Below are 21,599 nucleotides of genomic sequence, written 5' to 3' on the forward strand. Positions count from 1 at the left end.
CTATTTCTCTCACTCTATTTATCGATCTCTCTTTCCAATTCTCCCTATCTTTTAATCTTTTCTCTCTTTCTTTCTTTCTTTCTTTCTTTTCTCTTTTGTTCTATCTTTCTATCTGATTCCATGTCTTTCGCTTTCTATTTCTTTTTTCTCTTTCTCCTATTTTTTTTTAATATTTTGTTCTTTACATTTCTTTCTCTTTCTATGATTTTTTCTATTCCTCTACCGTTTATTTCCTCCTCTCTCTGTTTATCGTTCTCTCTTTCAAATTCTCTTAATTCTTTTATCTTTATCTCTATTTACTTTGTTTCCTTCTTTCTTTCTTTACTCGTTCGCGCTCTCTTTCTATTCTCTTTTCTGTGTATTCCATTTTCTATTTCTTTCTCTTCTTTTCTTTCTGTTGTTTTCGTCCTTCTATTCCTTCTTATTATACTTTCATTATATTTCTTCTTATTATTTTCTTCCCTCTACATTTCTTCTTATTATTTTTTATTTCTATTTCTTCTTATTATTTTCTTCATATTTATTTCTTCTTTCTTTATCTTTCTCTTTCTCATATTTTTCTATTTCTTTCCCCCTTCATTTCTCTATCTCTATTTATCGTTTTGTCATTCTAATTCTCCTTATCTTTTCTGTTTCTTCATTTCTTGCCATCTCTCCTTCCCATTTCTTTATGCATCTCTTTTTCATATATTTCTTATATTATCATTCTCTTTATCTTTTCTCTTTCTTTCTTTCTTTCTCTTTCCATTTCTTTACGCTCCTCTCCTTCTTATATTTTGCTTTCGTTCTCCCACTTTCTTTCTATTTCTCTCCATCACTCTTTCTTTTACTGCTTTCTCGTTACTTTCTTCCTCTCTATATTTTCCCTTTCTATTTCTTTCTCCTTCTGCTTTTAATTCTCTCTCTTTCTTTTCCCTTTCTTCCTTGCTTTATTTCTCTCTTCTTCCTGTATTTCTTTTCTCCTTCTTTCTCTCTTTCTTTTCTTTTCTTTCTCTCTTTCTATCTTTGTTCCTCTATTTCTTTAGTTTTTCTTTTTTATATCCCCCCTCTCTTTCTTTCTTTCTCGGTTACTCCCTCTTTCTCTCTCTCTCTCTCTCTCTCTCTCAGACACAGACACACACTCGATAATCTTTTATTTTCCTTTTCCAAAGGAACAGAAGATGTAAAATAACGTATTCTTAATAGAATAGTAAAGGCGCCGTTCAAAAATGAAATTGGTTTCTTGCATTGTGGCAGAGCCGATCACAAAAAGCGCTCATTTGGGGGTGAATGGGAAAAGTGTTGATACGCACTTAATGAGTTCGTACTTTTCTGTATTTTATCACAAAAGCAGTTTATTTGCCCCGAGACTCTTCTCTTCAAACTGTTTTATTATTTTTCTCTACATTTGCAAAGTTATTTAAATATAAATGGAAAAACGATAATTGAAAATCGCCTCCTTCGCACACTTCGTCTCATCAACAGGGCGACCACCCTTCTAAGTTTTATTTATGCCCAACATTTTAATAATTATCAATTTTAATTAGCAATAGTAATCAGTCAGTTAATGAAAAGCAGTCTAACAACAAACTAATCAAAGATACGCATTGCCCCTGAACTAGCACCTTTCCTGCATAACCCCAGAGTAATACAGAGAAGCACCCTCTCAGTGGACTAAATCCAATACATTATACATTTATCAAAACCATTCTTCAACATAACATTGGCCTGTTAAGGATTAAACCCCCCCCCCACCACCACCACCACCACCACCACCCCCAGAAACACAGTGTAATATTCGTCTAAAGTCCCTCTCTTTCTCTCTCTCTCTCTCTCAAGCGATCAGGTGGCGTTGTCAGTAGACTTAGAAGTCGACGAGGGAATGAATGAATGAACAGAAAACGGGGAATTGTTAGTGGGTTTACGAAGCTCGCGACCTTTCTGCAACCAAGTCAAGGGTATTACGCTTTGCAATGTATTAGGGAAGATTCTCTGTGTGGCTTATATCTGGGATCATTAAAATACCTTCAAAATTCAGACGCTTACAATAGATTGCCTTTAGAAATGATGAGGCTCCTATGGATTGCCCTATAATAACCTAACCTCCTACACGCCTGGAAAACTCCTACGTTTTTATTTTTCTGAAATTTATCTTTTGTAAACAACGTTGTTTACTAATTTAAATTTATAAATAGAATGAATTTATTTCGGCATTTTATATCCTCTCATTTATTCAAAGATTCCTCCAGAAATAGAAATCCCACCCACACAATCGTTGGACTGTTGCCCGGGCAATTTAAAAGTTATAAATGATTACAAAAGATGAGTTCATCCTTCATACCTTTCTGGAACACGCGAAGGTATTTTTGGACACGTGAAGTCGTAAAAAGCATGTGTATTCGGCCAAGATACTGCATGTCCTCTTCAGATATGATGACAGGAGATGAAGAGCCGAAGTTTTACAACTAGGATAAAAGAAGTTGAGAGAAAACATTACTACGCCTTCAAAAGATTTGTCATCTAGTTGGAAAGGACCAACTTTGAAAGAAACAGGACGTATATGTCATGGAACATTTTTTATTCTTATGGCTTGGGGGGTTAGCAGTTAGGAGAAGCTCCCTACATGATAAAATTGAGGGAACAAATAATAGGGGAAATTTTTAAATAGGCCAGTTGAAAAATCTAACGTTGATAACTTCTCATCCCAATAATCACTGATGAATTCTCATCCAAATAATGGCGCATGCGCATTATCTTGAAGTCATGGCAACCAGATTTTTATCTCGATAGATGCAAACTTGTCCAGGATTTCAAACTTTGTTTGCTGTGATTTATTATAAACAAGAGATAAACAATTATTCTTTGAATTGGTGTTTGTGTTTATTATCTTTTAAACGAACAACCTTGGGGCCATTTATGAACAAAGTGTGCGTATTTTATTATTTTAAATCACGCGCACAAAAGGTAGTCTATAACGCAATTAATTTTCAACTGCAGGGCAGAATAAACAACATTCGGTGTTTCTGGAAATAAAACAGGTAAATAAACAATTAGAGCAATTAACTTCAGTCAGCGAGGTGTCATAGGAGGTTGGAAAGAAGAAGAATCTTGTAGTTCATTAATAACCCTCACGCGCACTTTTAAATTAATTATTTGCCACCTGCTGTTGGGACTTGGAGCATCGAGAAATAAAGAAGGACCGGAACACCACCATTAGGAAGGAGTCTGTCTTTGAATACGTCATATATCGCCTTTGTAGGAGCTCTGGGAAATATTTACTGGTCGAAAAATGAAGTGGGATAATTATCGAAGAGGCTGTCATAGAGCGGGTCTGATTTTTATATTCAATTGCGAGTAAAATATGAAGAAATTAGCGAATTAATTAGCTAATTATAATTTTAAAATCGCCTCTAAGTGATCCCATCCCAAAACTAATTGCACACCTCTTAAAATGAATGGCTTCGTCCACGATTATTAAGTAATATAGGACGAACGAAACCATTCTTTCTAAAGGGGGAAATCTGTCATATCTCACCCCAAAACTAATTGCACACCTCGAAAATATGAATGGTTCCGTCCAAAGATTGTTAAATAATATAGGATGGACGATTCCTAGAGGCGAAACCATTCATTCTAAAGGGGGTAGTGTCATATATCACCCAAAACTAATTGCACACCTCTAAAAATGAATGATTCCGTTCAACGATTGTTAAGTAATATAAGACGTCCGAAACCATTCATCCTGAAGGGGGGTGGCGGATCTCATCCCAAAACTGATTGCACACCTTTTAAAATCAATGGTTCTGTCCAACGATTATTAAGTAATAATAGGATGGGCGAAACTATTCACTGTGAAGAGGAAGGGTGTCTGACCTCATCCCAAAACTAATTGCACATCTCTTAAAATGAACAGTTGTGTCCAATGATTGTTAAGTAATATAGGACGGACGAAACCATTCATTCTAAAGGAGAAGGGTGGCTGATCTCGTCCCAAATTAATATTGCACATCTCTTAATATGAATGGTTCCTTCCAACTAATGTTAAGTAATACAGGATGGACGAAACCATTCATTCTAAAGGGGAAGGGTACCGGATCTCAACCTAAAACTAATCGCACACCTCTTAAAATGAATGGTTCAGTCCAACGATTCCTAAGTAATATAGGACGGACGAAACCATTTATTCTAAATGGAGATGTGTGTTTGATCACATCCCAAAACTAATTGCACATCTCTTAAAATAAATGGCTGCTCCAACGATTGTTAAGTAATATAGGACGAACGAATCCATTCATTCTAAAGGGGGGAAATGTGTCATATCTCACCAGAAAACTAATTGCATACCTCTAAAAATGAATGGTTCCGTCCAACGATTGCTAAGTAATATAAGACGGCCGAAACCATTCATCTTGAAGGAGAGGGTGGCGAATCTCATTCCAAAACTGCACATCTCTTAAAATGAATGATTCCGTCCAACCATTCTTAAGTAATATATGATGATCGAAACTATTCGTTCTAAAGGGGGGGGTGTGGCGAATCTCATCCAAAAACTAATTTCATACCTTTTAAAATGAATGGTTCCGTCCAACCATTGTCAAGTAATAATAGGACGGGCGAAACTATTCACTGTAAAGGGGGAAGGGTGTCTGATCTCATCCCAAAACTAATTGCACATCTCTTAAAAACCTAAGAAACCTTAGGTTTTACCTATGAAACCGAAAGAAAATTCTAAAGGCGAAGAGGGTCTGATCTCTTCCCAAACTAATATTGCACACCTCTTAAAACGAATGATTCCTTCCAATGATTGCTACTTAATATAGGACGGACCATTGTTAAGTTATATTGGACGGACAAAACCATTCATTCTAAAGGGGGGGGGAGGGTATTATATATTCTTAAAAAATGCGTAACTGGTATTATAAAAATATTAACTATTGATGGAATTAATTTTAATAGTTGAAACAAATAACTTGGGGTACTTAACCATTTGCAAGCAAACATCCAAAACTGATAGGAAACAAAAATTCTTTCTCGACCTTATGTAGGTTTGGAAATGAAAACATGAGCTAGTGTTTGATATAATTAATTCGTTATAGCGGCACACGTGGTGGTGCAAACGCTTCAAGTTGCGTTCGTTTTATTAAAGTCTTCAGAAATGTCTTTAAGTCAGACCACACTATACATCTTCGCTGCGCTTATTGAAAAGTTTTGTGAGGGGGAGGGGAAGATAGAAGAGAATGTGGACACGTCTTTCGTTTGTTTTATCATAAAGGATGTCAACATAAGAAACATATTAATGCTCAACTCTACACTGAAGTGTAAACACTTCACGTCAAAGTTTGTCGAGGCGAGATTCTTTTTTTTTTTTTCTTCATCTATTTATCTTGCGAACAATTCTTTACCATACGTAGTACCCGGTTGAAAATAAACATAATTATGTACTAATTAAAAAAAACCTTCATTCAGTCTACTACTCCGATTATATGTCTTATTAGGCCCTCGCTAATTCTGTATTTAATAAAATTGAAACAGCAACCCACTTTAAAAAGAAATGCCACTAATTTCTTCACTTTTAACACTTAATTAATACTAATGATTGCCTTTTAGTTATTTTTAATTTATTGGAAGATTTCCATCATCTTAGTGTTTGAGTGCTTAAGGCGGTGAATTCAAAGTTTACCAAAGCATTTAATCTTGATATTTTCTTAAAGAAAACCTAAAATTCCCTCAATATATGTGCTAGAATTTCAATTTCTTCCACTCCATTGGGTCCCTGATTAAAGTGTCCCTCTAAGAAATAGCTTGTCTTAAATTATTCTCTTTCTTTTTTGTCTTCCATTACTGTACATCCACGAGTACTAAAGGATCTTCTCTTATTTGCTTAAAACAAGAAATTTAAGAGTATCGTATATCTTAGTTTTCAATTTATTTCCCTTGATGATAGAGAGAAGACGTAAGACGTTGCTGAAGAGAAAATTGAACTCACAGATAATGTTCTGTTTGTAAAAACAAAACAAAACAAAAAAAATAGAAGTGTTATGGTCCACCTGATAGGGCACCATCAGCGCCTGATAAGTTGGCTTTCAAGATGGACATCCACACTTAGATTATTGCTAAAAGATAATCAAAATATACACTACCTTACCAAAATATTGGACGACGTATCTAATGGCACGCAGATTCGTCAATCTAAGTTTCCTTTTTTCACGTAGAAGTATTTTTCTTTTGGAATTTTTGAACATCTTCCAGGAACAAAAAGAAAGTGTTAAAAGTCTGCCTAAAGATCGGTGAAGATTGCCAGATTCTCAAAAGAATTCTACAGTGATAAACTCCGAAGTGAAAATATATCAGAACCTGTGTGTTGCAGCTTACCTCGAGATGATGGTTGTCTGGGGAGAAATTAAGTCTCTGCCCCCTATGTTCGATACCCCGTATAGCTAGAGGCCAAAGAAGGAGGATAGATAGAGAGAGAAATGCTTCGAAAACGTTACCCAAAAGAAATCAGATGTTCTAACATGTACATGGTCTGAAAACTTTGCCCCTGCACGATATTTTAACCATCCTAATGCGCCAATTCTTATTTAAACAATATTAGGGTATTTTTTAAGGATTAAGATGATAACTGGAGACACATTTCCCCCAGTAGGACTCTATTGTTCACGCTGGTTGTAGAACAATGCCCCTGAAAGCAGACCCGAGCCGATATAAAAATTGGGAAGCCCGAAATGTGCAATAAAGGATACTTTGAGACGTACAGCAAAAACTTTTAGTCGGTCTGGAACATATAAACCAGGAGGGTGTGCATCGGATTGTACATTTGTCCAACCGGGATCCAATCTTTAAATGTACTGCGCTAGATACCAATAGATTCGGAATGTCTCAAAATACAAGGCTTTCTCCACTCATCTCATTCTTTATTTCTATGGAAACAATTGTTAAAAGTGTTTCTTCACAGTGCCAGGTACGTTTACAGGTTCGGCTGACCACTAAGGGAGCGCAGGGAAAGAAAAGGGGGGGGGGGGCAGCAGCCCTCCTAAAATTGCATTATGTAAAGTAAGTTTTTTTTTTTACCACTATTAAAAGACAGATTTCATTAGAGTGCCCGGAGATTCCATAAATTTCATTTCATAGATAAATAACTGCACATTATTTTTGGAAATTCCATACTGTAAACAGGTACACTACCCTAATAAAAGATAGAACCACTCCTATATCTGAGATGGAAAAAAAGTTGGAAAATTTATCACCATAAACATATAATGATTAAAATAGTTCCCATAACTAAGTATACCTGAAGGATGGAAGCTTTTTTTGGTATTCCTATACTTTTGGCAAGCCAGTGCATATTAATAAATATCTACTAAAATGTAAACAATAAAAAAATAGTAAATTTCACATTTTTAATTGCAAAAACCAACTGTACCTATACTTTTGGTACGCCAGTGCATATTAAAAGTATCTATTAAAATCTAAACGAATAGTCAATTTCGTTTTTTTATCAACAAAAATTCGACCTAGTTATTACTAAAACCAAAATCGACGATACCTATACTTTTGGCAAGTCAGTGCATATTAAAAATATCTATTAAAATCCAAACAATCAGAAAATAGCAATTTCATTTTTTAAAGGCAGAAAACGACGGTACCTATACTTTTGGCAAGCCAGTGCATATTAATAAATATCTATTAAAATGCAAACAATCAGAAAATAGTAAATTTCATATTTTTAATTACAAAAACCAACTGTACCTATACTTTTGGTACGCCAGTGCATATTAAAAGTATGTATTAAAATCTAAACGATCAGAAAATAGCAATTTCATTTTTTAAAGGCAGAAAACGACGGTATCTATACTTTTGGCAAGCCAGTGCATATTAAGAAATATCTATTAAAATGCAAACGATCATAAAACAGTCAATTTAATTTTTTTTTATTGGCAAAAACCGACGGTACCTATGCTTTTGGCAAGTCAATGTATATTAACAATATCTATTAAAATCCAAACGATCAGAAAATGGTCGATTTCATTTTTTTTTTTTTTTATCTGTAAAAATTTCCACCTAGCTCTCGACTTATTAAAGCCAAAAACCGACGCTACCTATACTTTTGGGAAGGTAGTGCATATTAACTAATGCACAGTTTAATCTGTTAAAATTCAAACGATCAGAAAATAGTCAAGTCAGTTTCACTTTTTTATCGGCAAAAATTCGGCCTAGCTATTATTAAAACCAAAAAATAGTCAGGTCAAAAACTAGCCTGCCAAAAGTATAGTACCTATACTTTTGGCAGGCTAGTGCATATTAATAAATATCTATTAAAATCCAAACGATCAGAAAATAGCCAATTTCACTTTTTATTGGCAAAAATTAAACCTGGCTATTATTAAAACTAAAATCCAATGGTACCTATACTTTTGGCAGGCCAGTGCATATTAATAAATATCTATTAAAATTCAAAACCAATACTTTTGCCAAGTCAGTACATATTAAGAAATATCTATTAAAATCAATCAGAAAATAGTCAATTTCACTTTTTCATCGACAAAAATTCGATCTTGCTGTTTTTAAAACCAAAACCTGACGGTACTCATACTTTTGGCAAGTCCGTGCATATGGCAATATCTACCTATATCCAAACGATCAGAAAATACTCAGTTTCATTATGTATTCACGCGCCAATGCTCGCGCGATCAAAGCTTTTATTGTTTAAACTTCGAAATTGACAATCTAAATAAATTTTAATTGTTGAGCCTTCGTCTGCTGAGCAACGCGTCTGCGAAATTCACATTTCGAATGGCGAAATAAGACGTGGAGAAAGCGCATGTACAGTAATTTATGGGCGAAGAATAAACGAAATTCATCTGTTGTCTTCTTCATCAACTGTGGGGGAAATGTCGTCTGCTTAATGAAGCACCAGAATTTTGGCCGGCACAAAAACTTCTCACCCACTGTAAGCTGTCTTAAGCTAATGTTAATCTTATTAAGGGCCGACTCCTTGTCAATTTATGTTTCCTAATTTGTGTTAAAGCCGGCTTCATTTTGCTGCAACTTCTGTTTATATCTGTAATGCGTCTGGCAGCCGAACTTAAAAGAAAAATAATCAAATCTAGTTTAATTTCGACCCGCTAGTGTCGTTGACCCCTTTCTTTCGTTCTATGCTAAGCCTCTAATAAATATTGCAACTTCGCTCTTTTTTTCCTCTCTTTATTTAAAGCTGTCTTTTTTAGCCTCGAAACAGATACCTCTTCTTTCTTTCTTTCTTTCTTTTGTTTATTTCTTTCGCTTATTACTTTAATTCAAACGATGAATTAGTCGTTCTGAAAGTATTTTCAGACTATATTAACGTGAACCAGTAGTTGTAGCTAGTTGCTACTTATGTGACGTCACGATATGGATTTCGTGACGTCACATAAGTATATTTTATTTTAAATACTGTGGTCTGGAAATATTTCAAAAATTTGGATTCAATTATTCAGAGAAAAAAATAAATTTTTTTTTGCTGTGAATAATTTATATATATATATATCTTTACGTACGCTTCGCCACTACTTTATAAACAGCCCTAGTATTTTAGAACGATGTCCATTACTGCTTTTAAAGCTATTCTCACTATCGTAATAACACTACCGACCAATTAAAACTGAATTTCTAAAAAATTCTGCTTTTAGTTTTCATTTTACTGCATCTTTATACATTTTTATGTACATTCGTAAACTACAGAAAATGTTTGTACAATTGTGTACTATACAAAATGTTCGTGTTTAATTTTATCTAATGCGGTTGGTATGCAGGAAGCAGCAGATTATTCCTTAGAAATATAGCTTCAAAAACATGTTTTCTAAAAGCAACTTCGCCACTACTTTACAAACAGCCCTAGTATTTTAGAACTACGTGCAAAAAGTGAATGTCTAAAAAAATCTGTTTTTAGTATTCATTTCACTGCATGTTTGTACATTTTATGTACATTTGTATGCTACAGAAAATGTGTTTTGGGTTTAATTTCATCCAATGCAATTGGTATACAGGAAGCAGCAGATTATTCCTTAGAAATATAGCATCAGAAACATGCTTTCTAAAAGACACATCGCCACTACTTTATAAACACCCCTAGTATTTCAGAACGATGTCCATTAGTACTTTTAAAACTATTCTCACTATCCTAATAAAACTACAGACCAATCAAAAGTGAATATTTAAAAAATTCTGGTTTTAGTATTCATTTTACTTAATGTTCGTACATTTTTATGTACATTTGTACGCTACAGAAAATGTTCGTACATTTGTGTACCATACAAAATGTTTTTGCGCTCAGTTTTATCCAATGCACTTGATATACAGGAGTCAGTAGATTATTTCGAAGAAAATATAGCGTGAAAAACATTTTTGTACCTTCTACACTACTTTACAAACAGCCCCAGTATTTTAGAACGATGCCAATTACTGCTTTAAAAGCTATTCTCACTATCCTAATAAATATGCCATTTTTAAAATTGATTTTACGAACTGGAGTAATAAAACAATCATTTTTTCTGCATGTTTGTACATTTTGTGTACATTTGTACGCTACAGAAAATATTGTGATATTTGTTTGCTCTAGAAAATGTTTTTTTGTGTTTAAATTTGTATTATGCAGTTGATATACAGGAGGCAGTAAATTATTTCAAAATATAGCGTCAAATACCTTTTTTTGTAACAGACATTCGCCACTACTTTACAAACAGCCCTAGTATTTTAGAATTATGTCCATTAACGCTTTCAAAGCTATTCTCACTATCCTAACATAACTATCCAATTAAAAGTGGATTTATAAACAAAAATTATCGAATATATAGCGTCAAAAACTCTCTTTGTGAGAGAGACCGTGCCACTACTTTTCAAACAGCCCTATTATTTTAGCATTATGTCCATTAATGCTTTCAAAGCTATTCTCACTATCCTAATATAACTATCCGATTAAAAGTGGATTTATAAACAAAAATTATCGAATATATAGCGTCAAAAACTCTGTTTGTGACAGAGACCGTGCCACTACTTTACAAACACCCCTATTATTTTAGAATTATGTCCATTAATGCTTTCAAAGCTATTCTCACTGTCCTAATAAAACTACCGACCAATTAAAAGTGAGTTTCTAAAAAAAATTCTGTTTTTAATATCCATTTTACGACCTGGAGTAATAAAATAATCATTTTACTGCATGTGACCAATATGGAAGGATAGAGAGAAGAGTGCTTTTTTTTTTCTATCCATGTACTTGAGTTTTTCATTTCATTATGTGTATGATTGATTGCGTCATTAGTGCTAAGTAAGCAATTAGAGGGAAATTACTCGCATTATTTTATCGGTAATGAACAAGAAATGTTCCCGCATAATCTCGTACGAAGTGTCTGTTTTCATTAGTGCATAACCAGACCAAATTCTCCTAGCAACGTCATTCAAACGGATTCTTCTATTTTGTGGTCTTCTCCTACCACGTACAACTCTGGGTGGCTATCACTGAGCTAAAACGCCCTTTTTTGAAACTCAAGGACATTGAAAGGGCACGAGATTAAAAAAAAAAAAAGAAATAGAATCAAGTGAAGTACTTAGCCAATGAAAGATGTCACATTAGAGGAGGAGACGCGTCTCAGTTTTGGGGTCGAAAAAGGAAGTAAAAGATTCTTTCATCCCAAATATAATTCGTAATGCATTATCTATTAAATGATGAAACTAAATCTACTTTTTTATTTCTTTCTGTCTCTCCAGAATATTGAACATCTGAAGCGGAATCTTTAAAAAAACTTCTCCACTACTTTACAAACAGCATATCGATTAAAAACTATTTTCGAAGAAAAGATACAGAGTCGGTAATTTTTATAATTATTCGAGAACGCGAGTACTAGTGCTGCCATCTGTTGCCAGATTTAGAATTAAGGCACGTCATTTATTTTATGGAAAAATGCCGATAAAAAATTTATTTTCAAAACAATTTACAATTTTAAAATCAATTTAATTTTTTTAATTGTAATAAAATAGCCAATTTAAATTTTAAAAAAGAAAGTAGCTGAAGTTTAGACTTTAAACTTAGTGGATTAAAATAAAGTGTCACCAACTATCATCCCTCTTTCGAAGTCTTTCAGATTAAATTTACAGGTTTCTTAAAGGAATTCCCGAAATTGATCCAGTTATCTTGAATAGAGAAAGATCAAATCTTAGAAGGCCATATTCCTGAGACTCTCTCTCTCTCTCTCTATCTATCCATCTATCTTTCTCTCCAGGGAGGGGCTGAGCATGAAATCAATGTCTCTGTCAGTTAGCGAAGAGAGCGGAGATGATGTCATAATGCCTGTCCCGCTCTATTGATTCGTAGCCGTCCCTTCGCTGAGTTGACGTCAGGCGGTGTCACCTAACGTCTTTAGGGGTTAGCAAACCCCTCTACATTCTGGTGGAGCACACAACGGATGTCAATGAAAACGCTGAGTAAGATCGCAAATAAGCAAATTAGTTTGACTAATAAATTCCCACAGTTTACCCCTCTACCCCCCCCTTAAGTTGTAGGGACTGAATAGGGAATGGGGATGGGGGGGGCTAAGTCAGCTTGTTTGTTGATAACTTCGCCCAGCGATGCTGCGGACAGTTATCGTTCCGCGTGAATTAACGAAGACAACGCCTAATAGGATCTCTGATCTTGCTGTCGGAGCGATTCTATCACGGGTTGAATCTGTTGAACACACTGTTCCCGCGAAAATGAAAGTTCAGCAGATTCATCCCCTCTCCCCTCCATCTCTGTCCCTATATCATCTGTATTCATTTCAAAGATTCGATTCTCGTCCTGATGAATAATTGTGGGCTTCCACACACATGGCTGAGTTAGTCATTTCTGGTCAGATCTGTTTTTTTTTTTTCTGATGCACCTCCAGAAACTTACTGAGCGCGCATATCTTAAAAAAAATCATCTAGTGCGAATATATTGAGAGCCCAAGGTATCGATTAAGACTAAGAATGTTAGTTTAAGAGAGTACTGAGGAAGAGTTGGATATATTGTACTCGAAACGTTAACTGGTGTATCAATATGTAATATATAGAGAAAAAAATTGTTTACACCGCTTATAGTCTGGACCAAGGTACCTTAGATTACTTTTATAAGAATTTCATCCTTCTTTATTTCTAGGGTGGCTACGGGTTGCCGAACCAAAGATCGATGCTGAAGAAAGAGAAAAGATTGTTGCCAGGTTACAAGTAAGACCAAACCGGGCGGATTGTACGAACGTCAAAAATAGTTTCCTCATGTTTACACTAAAACAGTGTGAAGTTACTTGAATATCTAAGACGGAATATCTAAGAGATTATAGGACTATTTTTTTTTTTCTTATTTACTTCAGAAGAAATTGGACAAAAAAAAAAAATTCGCTTTTGTAGAAAAACACGTGGATGGTAAAAGGAGGAGTTTTTTATCCAATAAATGATTTTAAAAAAAAGCCCCCTTTGGGGTGGGGGTACTCACGTATAAGGCTGTTGGACTTTGTCAAAGGAATCTTTCTCGAGTTTTGCCAAAGGAAAACGCATGATCGCAAATATTTGTGCATTTTTAGAGAAAATATCGAATTTTGAATTAATTGGAACTGTTAGGCTTAGTGGGGGTGGTTCTCTGGGGGTGTTTATGTAACTTTAAGCGCGCAAATATCCCCTTAATTTTACGTGCCGTATTTTACCTTATCGTACTATCCCGTAAATGTTTATTTATGTTCTTAAAAGATGAATACAACCACCCTGATTTGTAATCGGTTTTCGAATTCGATTCAGTTCCTTTTGGAGAACTGTTAACGAAGCTGTGAATTGGGTTGAAACCGTTCCGACTGGTTTTCTCCTTCGCGGTGTCATTAATCTTGTGGCGTCACACCCCCCCGTACGCGTCCCCCCTTCGCTACTGCTCGATCCCTTATATCTTTAAAATAGGGATGTACAACGTCTCGGACAAACGAGTCCACGGAGCGGATCAGTTTCGCATCGAACATCCCTTCGATCAGCGGAGAGCGATAAACGGCACAATTGGTACGACAGAAGGATACGAGAGGGGGGGGCGAGGATCGATCGGGGCGAGTTTCTTGCGTTTCCTGTCGGCAAAAGCGGCGACCAATAAAGCGAGACCGACCGCATCCTCCCCGCCAAAATTTAATGCTCTTACTGGCGAAAGGGGGGGGGGTGTTCAAAGGAAGAAAGAATCGGAGAGAACGAATGAGAATTACTCAACCGAATGCCTTAACAGGAAAGATAAACAAAGATGGAAATTTAGAGAGAGAAGAGAAGAGAAGAGAAGGAGGGGAAAATGAAGAAAAGATAAGGAGAAGAGGAAAAGAGAGAATGAGGGATGGAGACAAGGAGAACAGGAAAGGAGGAGATAACAAAGAAAGGAAACAAGGAGGAGGAGAGAATGAAGAAGACAAGGGCAACAGGAAAGGAGAACAGAAGACAATGAAGGAGGGACAAGAAGAAGAGAAAGAGAGAGAGTTATAGCAGAGGGAAGGGAAGTTAAAACCGAAAGAGAAAAATAGAAAGAATCACAGTATGGGAAAGAAGAGGATAGAAAATATGAAACAGAGAGAGAGAGAGAGAGATAATAACAGTAAACGGAAATGACAGCGACATTGGGAGAAAGAATGGAAGATATAGAGTGATGAAGGATGAGGGTCAGAGAAGTGGAGAAAGAGAGAAAGAGGAACAGAAAGAATTATTACGTGGGAAAATGATGGAAACTTTGAACGGGAAGGAGAGAAGAGAGAGAGACAGAAAAAGAAAGGATGACAGTAGGACAAATGCCCAGAGAGGAAGACTGAAAAATAGAGAGAGAGAGAGAGAGAGAGAGAGAGAGAGAGAGAGATGGAAAGAAAGAAGAAGATGAGAGATTGTATGAAAGAACGGTGGAAGAGAGAAAGAGGGAGAGCGGCGAACAGATGGGTAGAGAAAGAGAGATAAATACAGAGAGAAATTGACTACAGAGACAGGGAGAGAGAGGAGAGAAAGAGAGAATTATATCAGGAGAAAATGATAGAGCCAAGAGAAGTAGAGAAAGAGAGAAAAACAGAAAGAATTATAACGTGGGAAAAGTATAGAAAACATGAAAGTGAAGGAGAAAGAGAGACGGTAAAAGAAAAAACGAGAGAAACAGAAAGACAGAAGGAGAAAGTGTATAAAGGAACGTTGGGAGAGACAGAAAGAATAACTTTAAGAGGAAATGACACAGCGATATTGAGAGAGAGAAAGAGAGAGAGTGATGAAGAGCGAGAAGGACAGAGAAGGAGAGATAGAAAAAGAGAAAGAGAGAAAGAATTATAACATGGAAAAATGAAAGAAAATATACGAGAGAAGGGGAGAGAGAGAGAGAGAGAGAGAGAATAAGACTGAGAAACAGACAGGAGGAGGAACAGAAAGGGAGTGAGATTTAAAGATGGAAGGGGAGAGTCTACGAAAAAACGGTGGGAGAGACAGAAGGAATTAGAGTAAGAGGAAGTGATAGCGAGTGGTATTGAGGGAGAGAGAGAACAGTGGCAGAAGGAATGAGAAAGTAATAAAGAGTGGAAGATAGGACGAGAAAGAATTCGGGAAGGACAGAAAAGAAAGAGAGAAAGATGAAGATAATTGAAAAGTTTAAGAGAAATGAAGAGAAGGGGAGACGGATAGGGAAAGACAGATAGGTAGAGAAACAGAGTAAGGAGAGACAGAAAAAAAGGGAAAGGAAGAGAGAGAGAATTATGGAAAATGAAAATTGAAAGGAAAGGAGAAAAAGAGAGTGAAAAAGAAAGGGCCGCAGGAGAAAGTGGAAGAACGAGAGTAAGAGGAAATTAGAGTGAGTGGTGTTCAGAGAGAGAGACTGAAGAAGAAGAATGAGAGGAAATACAGTGTGAAAGAGAGCGAAAGAAGAGAGGAGAGACAGAAAGAATTGCCACATAACAAAATGATATGAAACGGAAGGAGAGAGAGAGAAAGGACGGTGGAAAGACAGAATGGCATAAGCCGAAATTCTCTGAAGCAAGGTGGAGGAGAGCAGAAAAGAAAAGGATAGAGAGAATGTGAGAGAATGGTGGGAGAGACAGAAAGAGGAAACGACAGAGAGTGCTCTTGAGAGAGAGAGAAAGAGTGACAAAAACATTGAAAGGAATAAGATGATGAAAAGTGAGAGAGACAGAAGGAGAAAACGAGAGAGGAGAGACAGCAATGGCGATACTGATATTAAATGAGAGAGTAAAAGGGAAGGAGAGAGAGAAGAAGAAAGAGAGAGAGAATAAGGAAGAATGATAATTAATAGGAGCACGTGACACCGGAAGTGAGATTGAGAGAAAAATATAGAGAGAGATTGAAAACGATAGAGAGAAAGTGAATGAAAGAGCAATGGGAGAGACAGAGAGAAAGAAGGTTCGGAAGCCAAAAAGAATGGACGAGTGAGGCAGAGAGAGAGAGAGAGAGAGAGAGAGAGAGAGAGAGAGAGAGAGGGAGAAACAGACTGGCTGGACAGCTGCGTGTAAAAAATGAAAGCTCCACCAGACGGAGCCACGGGTTAATGGCGCTTATAATTGAAAATCGTAAAAAGTTGATAATGACACCGCACGCTGCGGGGTTGGCTCGTCCTCCCCCATTACTGCACCAACAGACATCACGCCGTCTTAAAACATACGCACGAACCCTTCCGACACAATCCGCAAGCAGAAGACGCCCAATCACTGCCGAAAACCCGAAAGGGCAAAAACGGAAGAAGAATCGACCAATCGAAAATGAAATGCGAAGTTTGCAGGGAGCGCCGGTAGAGGGCCACGTGGAGAAACTGTTGACGAAACCAACAGACCCCGTTAGCAGAAGGGGGGACACGGTGCCTCCCCCGCGTAATGGACGAAGATCAGGAAGTAGGCAGTGACGTAATTAAAGACGCGTAATTGCGGGCCACGCGCAATTAAAACAAACTCGCTTCGCAGACGTAATTAGTTCGCATTGGAGACGCGGCAATTCCGCTTTTTGCGGCACCGGCGAATCACAGTCGCCACCCCGGAACGATCCCGCAACCCAAATATTATTTCGCATTAACAAGGGCCTCCCCGTGCCTTTTTTGCGACCAAATCGAGGCTCAATCCTCGCTTGCTTTTCTAATCGCCCTCCTTTTTATTTCACCCGCCCTAAACGATACCCCACCCCACCCCACCCCGATCTCTCTCTCTCTCTCTCTCGAATTAATGCTGCGGTGGGATTCCGCTTTTATAATTGCACGAGCGGCAAACGAACTCTTCTTTGAGCGCCGATCTTCGTCAGGTTTTTCTTCGTCCGGATGAGGGCCGGGTCGGATGCCCTTACACCCACCCTCCCCTCCTCAATAAGCGAGACATATGAACCCCGCTTTGGCGAACGAGGAGGGATATTTAACTGGAACGGATGGAGAAGCAACTAGATGCGATGCCTTGTCCTTGAGGTATCATCTCTCTCTCTCTCTCTCTCCGGGAACGCCGTTCTGACGGGATGTCCTTCATTACGGGACCAGTCGGCAGTAAAATGAGGGAAGTGCGATTGGGCGTGTCGTGATAAGCGGGCTATCAAAAGAGAAGCGTTTAACATTCTTTCTCTCTTTGCTGCTCCTTCCATTATCTCCCTCACTTACTCTTTGCATCTGTCTCATCCTCAATCTCTCTCTCTGTCTCACAAACACATCATCATCACCATCCCTTTCCCTTATTCTTTATTTATCTATCTGTTCCTCTCTCTCTTTCTCTGTTTTCATTTCTTTCTATATTTTTCTCTCTCTCGTTCTCTATCTTTTTTCTTTCTTTCATTCTCCCTCTTTCCGTATTTCTATTCCCCTCTCTCTCTCTCTCTCTCTCTCTACACACACATTCTTTCTCTCTGTCAACCTGGGTCTCTCGTCCAAATTTTTCTCATTCTCTGTCTTTCTGTTTGCTATCATATCTTATTATTATCGCTATACCGTTTTCACTTTCCCTATCTGTCTCTCTTTCTTCTTTCTTTCTCTTTTTCTTTCCTTCTGGCTCTCTTTCTTCTTTCTTTCGTTCTTTTTGTTTCTTTTTTTCTCTTTGTATCTATCCTTCTTTCTTTCTTTTTGTGTCGGCCTTTCTTTCTCTCTCTCTCTCTCTCTCTCTCTCTCTTCCCTTCTTTCTCACTCTATATTCTTTCTCTCTCCTTCTCTCTCTCCCTGCGATCTTCTTTTGTATTCATTCTCTCTTTATTTCGTTCTTTCTTTGTCTGTCTCTCGTGCTTTCTGCCTCTATTTGCTATCATTCATCCGTTGCTTTTTTTTCTTTATTTCCTTCTCTCTTTGTTGCTATCTCTCTTTAATTTTTGGGTCTATTTTTCTTTCTGCCTCTTTTTCTTTCTTTTCGTCTCTTTCTTTCTGTCTATCACTCTTATTTTTCTCTTTTTTTCTTCTTCTTTGTTTCTACCTCTCTTTCATTATTCCTTTCTGTCTCTTTCTCTTCTTCATTCCTTTCTTTCTATCTCTCTTTTTCTTCCTTAACATGTCTTTCTTTCTCATTTTCCCTTTCTCACCATCATTTTCTCCTATTCTTTCCCCCATTTCCCCACACTTCATCATCATCTCTCTCTCTCTCTCTCTCTCTCTCTCTCTCTCTAACAGGAACCAACTGTTCCACATCAATACTGAAAATCGATAGTCCCAATGACCAAGAAAGACAACCACAACACGGCCACCAGACTCATTCTGGACCCTCCCTAGCATCCTTGTGTGGTAGACAACCACTGTCGCCGTTCACAACACCACTGTAAGCAAATACATCTGTTCTGTTCAAGCACGGTTTAAATAGTGCATATTAAGATGTCCGATTGTCTAATATTTTGGCACAGCAGTGCACATAAGATGGAGAATCATAGACTATCATGGATAGCCATGTTGAAAGTTAATAAATTTCAGCCTTCGGTGGGTGTGAGAAGAATGAGTTTTTTTCTTCTCTGCTACGCCATCCACACTTATTTTATCGCAAGAGCGATGAAATAAGTCGTGGATAAAGATTTTTTTCCTTTAAATTAAGTACTTCTTTTTGCGTCCAAGTATTCCTCATATTAAAATTGAGGAAGAATCCCTTGCAGGAGCAGAAACGTCTGATTGGCTGACTTATCAGTGAAGATCGCACTTTTAAAATATTCGCAAGAGGTGACTTCCAATTTGTTTAATCCTGCACTTTTTTTTCATATAAAAGTCGAAGATTTTTCTGACTTTTCATGGGGAGGAAGAGAGAGAGAGAGAGAGATTTTTGAAGTTAATCCTTCCTACCTTTGATTGCGTTCTACTAGAAATGAAAATGATTTTTATTTTCGTAGTAATATTAAAGAGCATGCATGATCTAATCCGTATTTCCAATAAGGTGGTAGCATACTGAAACCGGAGAATTATAAGAAGTCTCAGAACCCGTGTACCGGCTCATCCCTTTAAATAAACAAATCACGTGATTTCAATTTTTCATTATAACTCTTACTGGAATACGTACATAGTTGATATCTACACTGAGTGGCAACTGAAATAGAACCCACTCTTAGAACAGTGGGGGAAAGAAATGTTCAGAGTAATGAAAGAGGAGCTCGCTAGTTGGATGCAACTTAAAATGTACCACTTCCCAAAATGTGGCCATAAAATCACGCACGGACCGGACAGGAAAAATGAAGTCACCACAATCGGCTATTATAACAGATTTCATAAAAAACAGAATGACTATTTAACAGCTACACACCTTTCATTAGGTTTATTGAAAGGACATTATAGTTTTCCCTAAAACATACAGCTTTCGAACTCTGCGAGGATCTCCACTTTTCCTCAAAAATATTACTTCACCGATAAATTTTGCGTCATCCACTGTACAACAGATTGCGTGCAAGATTGATAAACATTTCACAGCCACACACCTTTTCTTAAACAGAGGTGCTGTTTATTTGTAATGAAAAAGGGGACAACTCGTGGCAATCCGCATCACCACACCTTCCCCCCACCTCTCTCTCTCTCTTTCTTTTGCAAGGGCATTGTACTTCTCAAAATTTTTGCTTTCGAACACTGCGAGGATCTCCACTATGCAGTTAATGGATTAAACGATGAATTTCGTTTTGTCTACTGTACGTAAAAGAAGTTCTTTTTCCATTCAGCAATGTCAGTATTCCGTTGATTAATTTAGTATTCGTCTGTGTGTGCTTTTTTCTTCTTTCTTTCTCTCTCTCAGGACCCTTTTGCCCGCGACATGTTTCCTCCAGCGAGCCCTACTGTAATGTCATCAGTACATCACCGTAGCCGTTCTTTCTATTTTTATGCCTCGATATTAAATATTTTTCATTCCTCTGGCATGAAAGGTTTGCTTTGAAAAACGAACGCGACCCCCGCGGAGCTAACCCCCCCCCTTTTTTATAGTTGTTGCTCTTTACCCTGATGATCGCCAGGAGAATGTCACAAGTTCATCCAGCGTTCCAATGTACAATCGATTTTTTCCTCTTTTTTTTTTCATCCCCCCCCCCTCCTACTCGTTGTGAATTTATTTGAAAACAAGATGGAGTTTCGCCCCATTTTCTTCAACCGGCCAGCGATGTCATTGGTCGCTGAGGGGAGATTTAGCTAGGACGACGCTCTGCCTCTTGTCATGAACTCCTCTGGGGTCACTTATAGACTCTAGTTTATAGGGGATGCCTCTGCGTTCTGAGCGCCTTATAAAAAAAAGAGAAAGGAAACTGCTACTCTTTTGCTCCGTTTTTTTATACGCACGCGAGCTTAGGTCGAACAATTACGGAACACGATAAATGCTCACCTATTTTATAACATTAAATTTTCATAAAAATTATTCTCTCTCTCTCTCTCTCTCTCTCTCTCTCTCTCTATCTGACCTGCCTGTTTAACCTTTTAAGGGCTGTCATTTACCACTACTTTAAAATGGCCCGTGTTCGAAATCACTAAAAAGTCACTGAGACCTTTTCATTTGGTAACTAAGTTTATCTCAAAGTGTAGCATTATTTTTTTTTATATTATAAATGAAAGTCAAACGATTCAGTCCACCCATAACACGTTTTTGAAATCATCTCACAAATACCACCATGGTTAAATTCAAGTAACCAACATTTACTTCTTATCCGAGTCCATTGCAACGAAGTTCATTCTCTCCGATTTCTTATAATGAAGTAAATTCTATCAGAGACTCTCATAACAAAGTGAATTCTCTCCGATTTTCTTATAATAATCAAGTGCACCATATCCGAGTATCTTATAACGAAGTGCATCATAGCCGAGTCTGTTATAACGGAGTTAATTTTGGCCTGAGTATTAACACGAAGTGCACTACAGGAGACTGTTATAACGAAGTGCCTTCTATCCGAATCTCTTATAACAAAGTACATTCTGTCCGAGTCTCTTATAACGAAGTGAATTATCTCCGATTTTCTTATAATAAAGTGAATTATGCCCGATTCTCTTATAGCGAAGTGGCTTCAATACGAATCTCTTATAACGAAGTGCATTCTGTCCGAGTCTCTTATAATGAAGTGCATTGTGTCGAAGTACGCACTATTCGAGGTTGTTATAACAAAGTTCCTTCTATCGGAATCTCTTATAACGAAGTACATTCTGTCCGAGTCTTTTTAACGAAGTGAATTATGCCCGATTC

Source organism: Mastigoproctus giganteus, chromosome 14, assembly GCF_048544385.1.
Source record: "Mastigoproctus giganteus isolate SK-2022 chromosome 14, ASM4854438v1, whole genome shotgun sequence".
NCBI lineage: Eukaryota > Metazoa > Arthropoda > Arachnida > Uropygi > Thelyphonidae > Mastigoproctus > Mastigoproctus giganteus.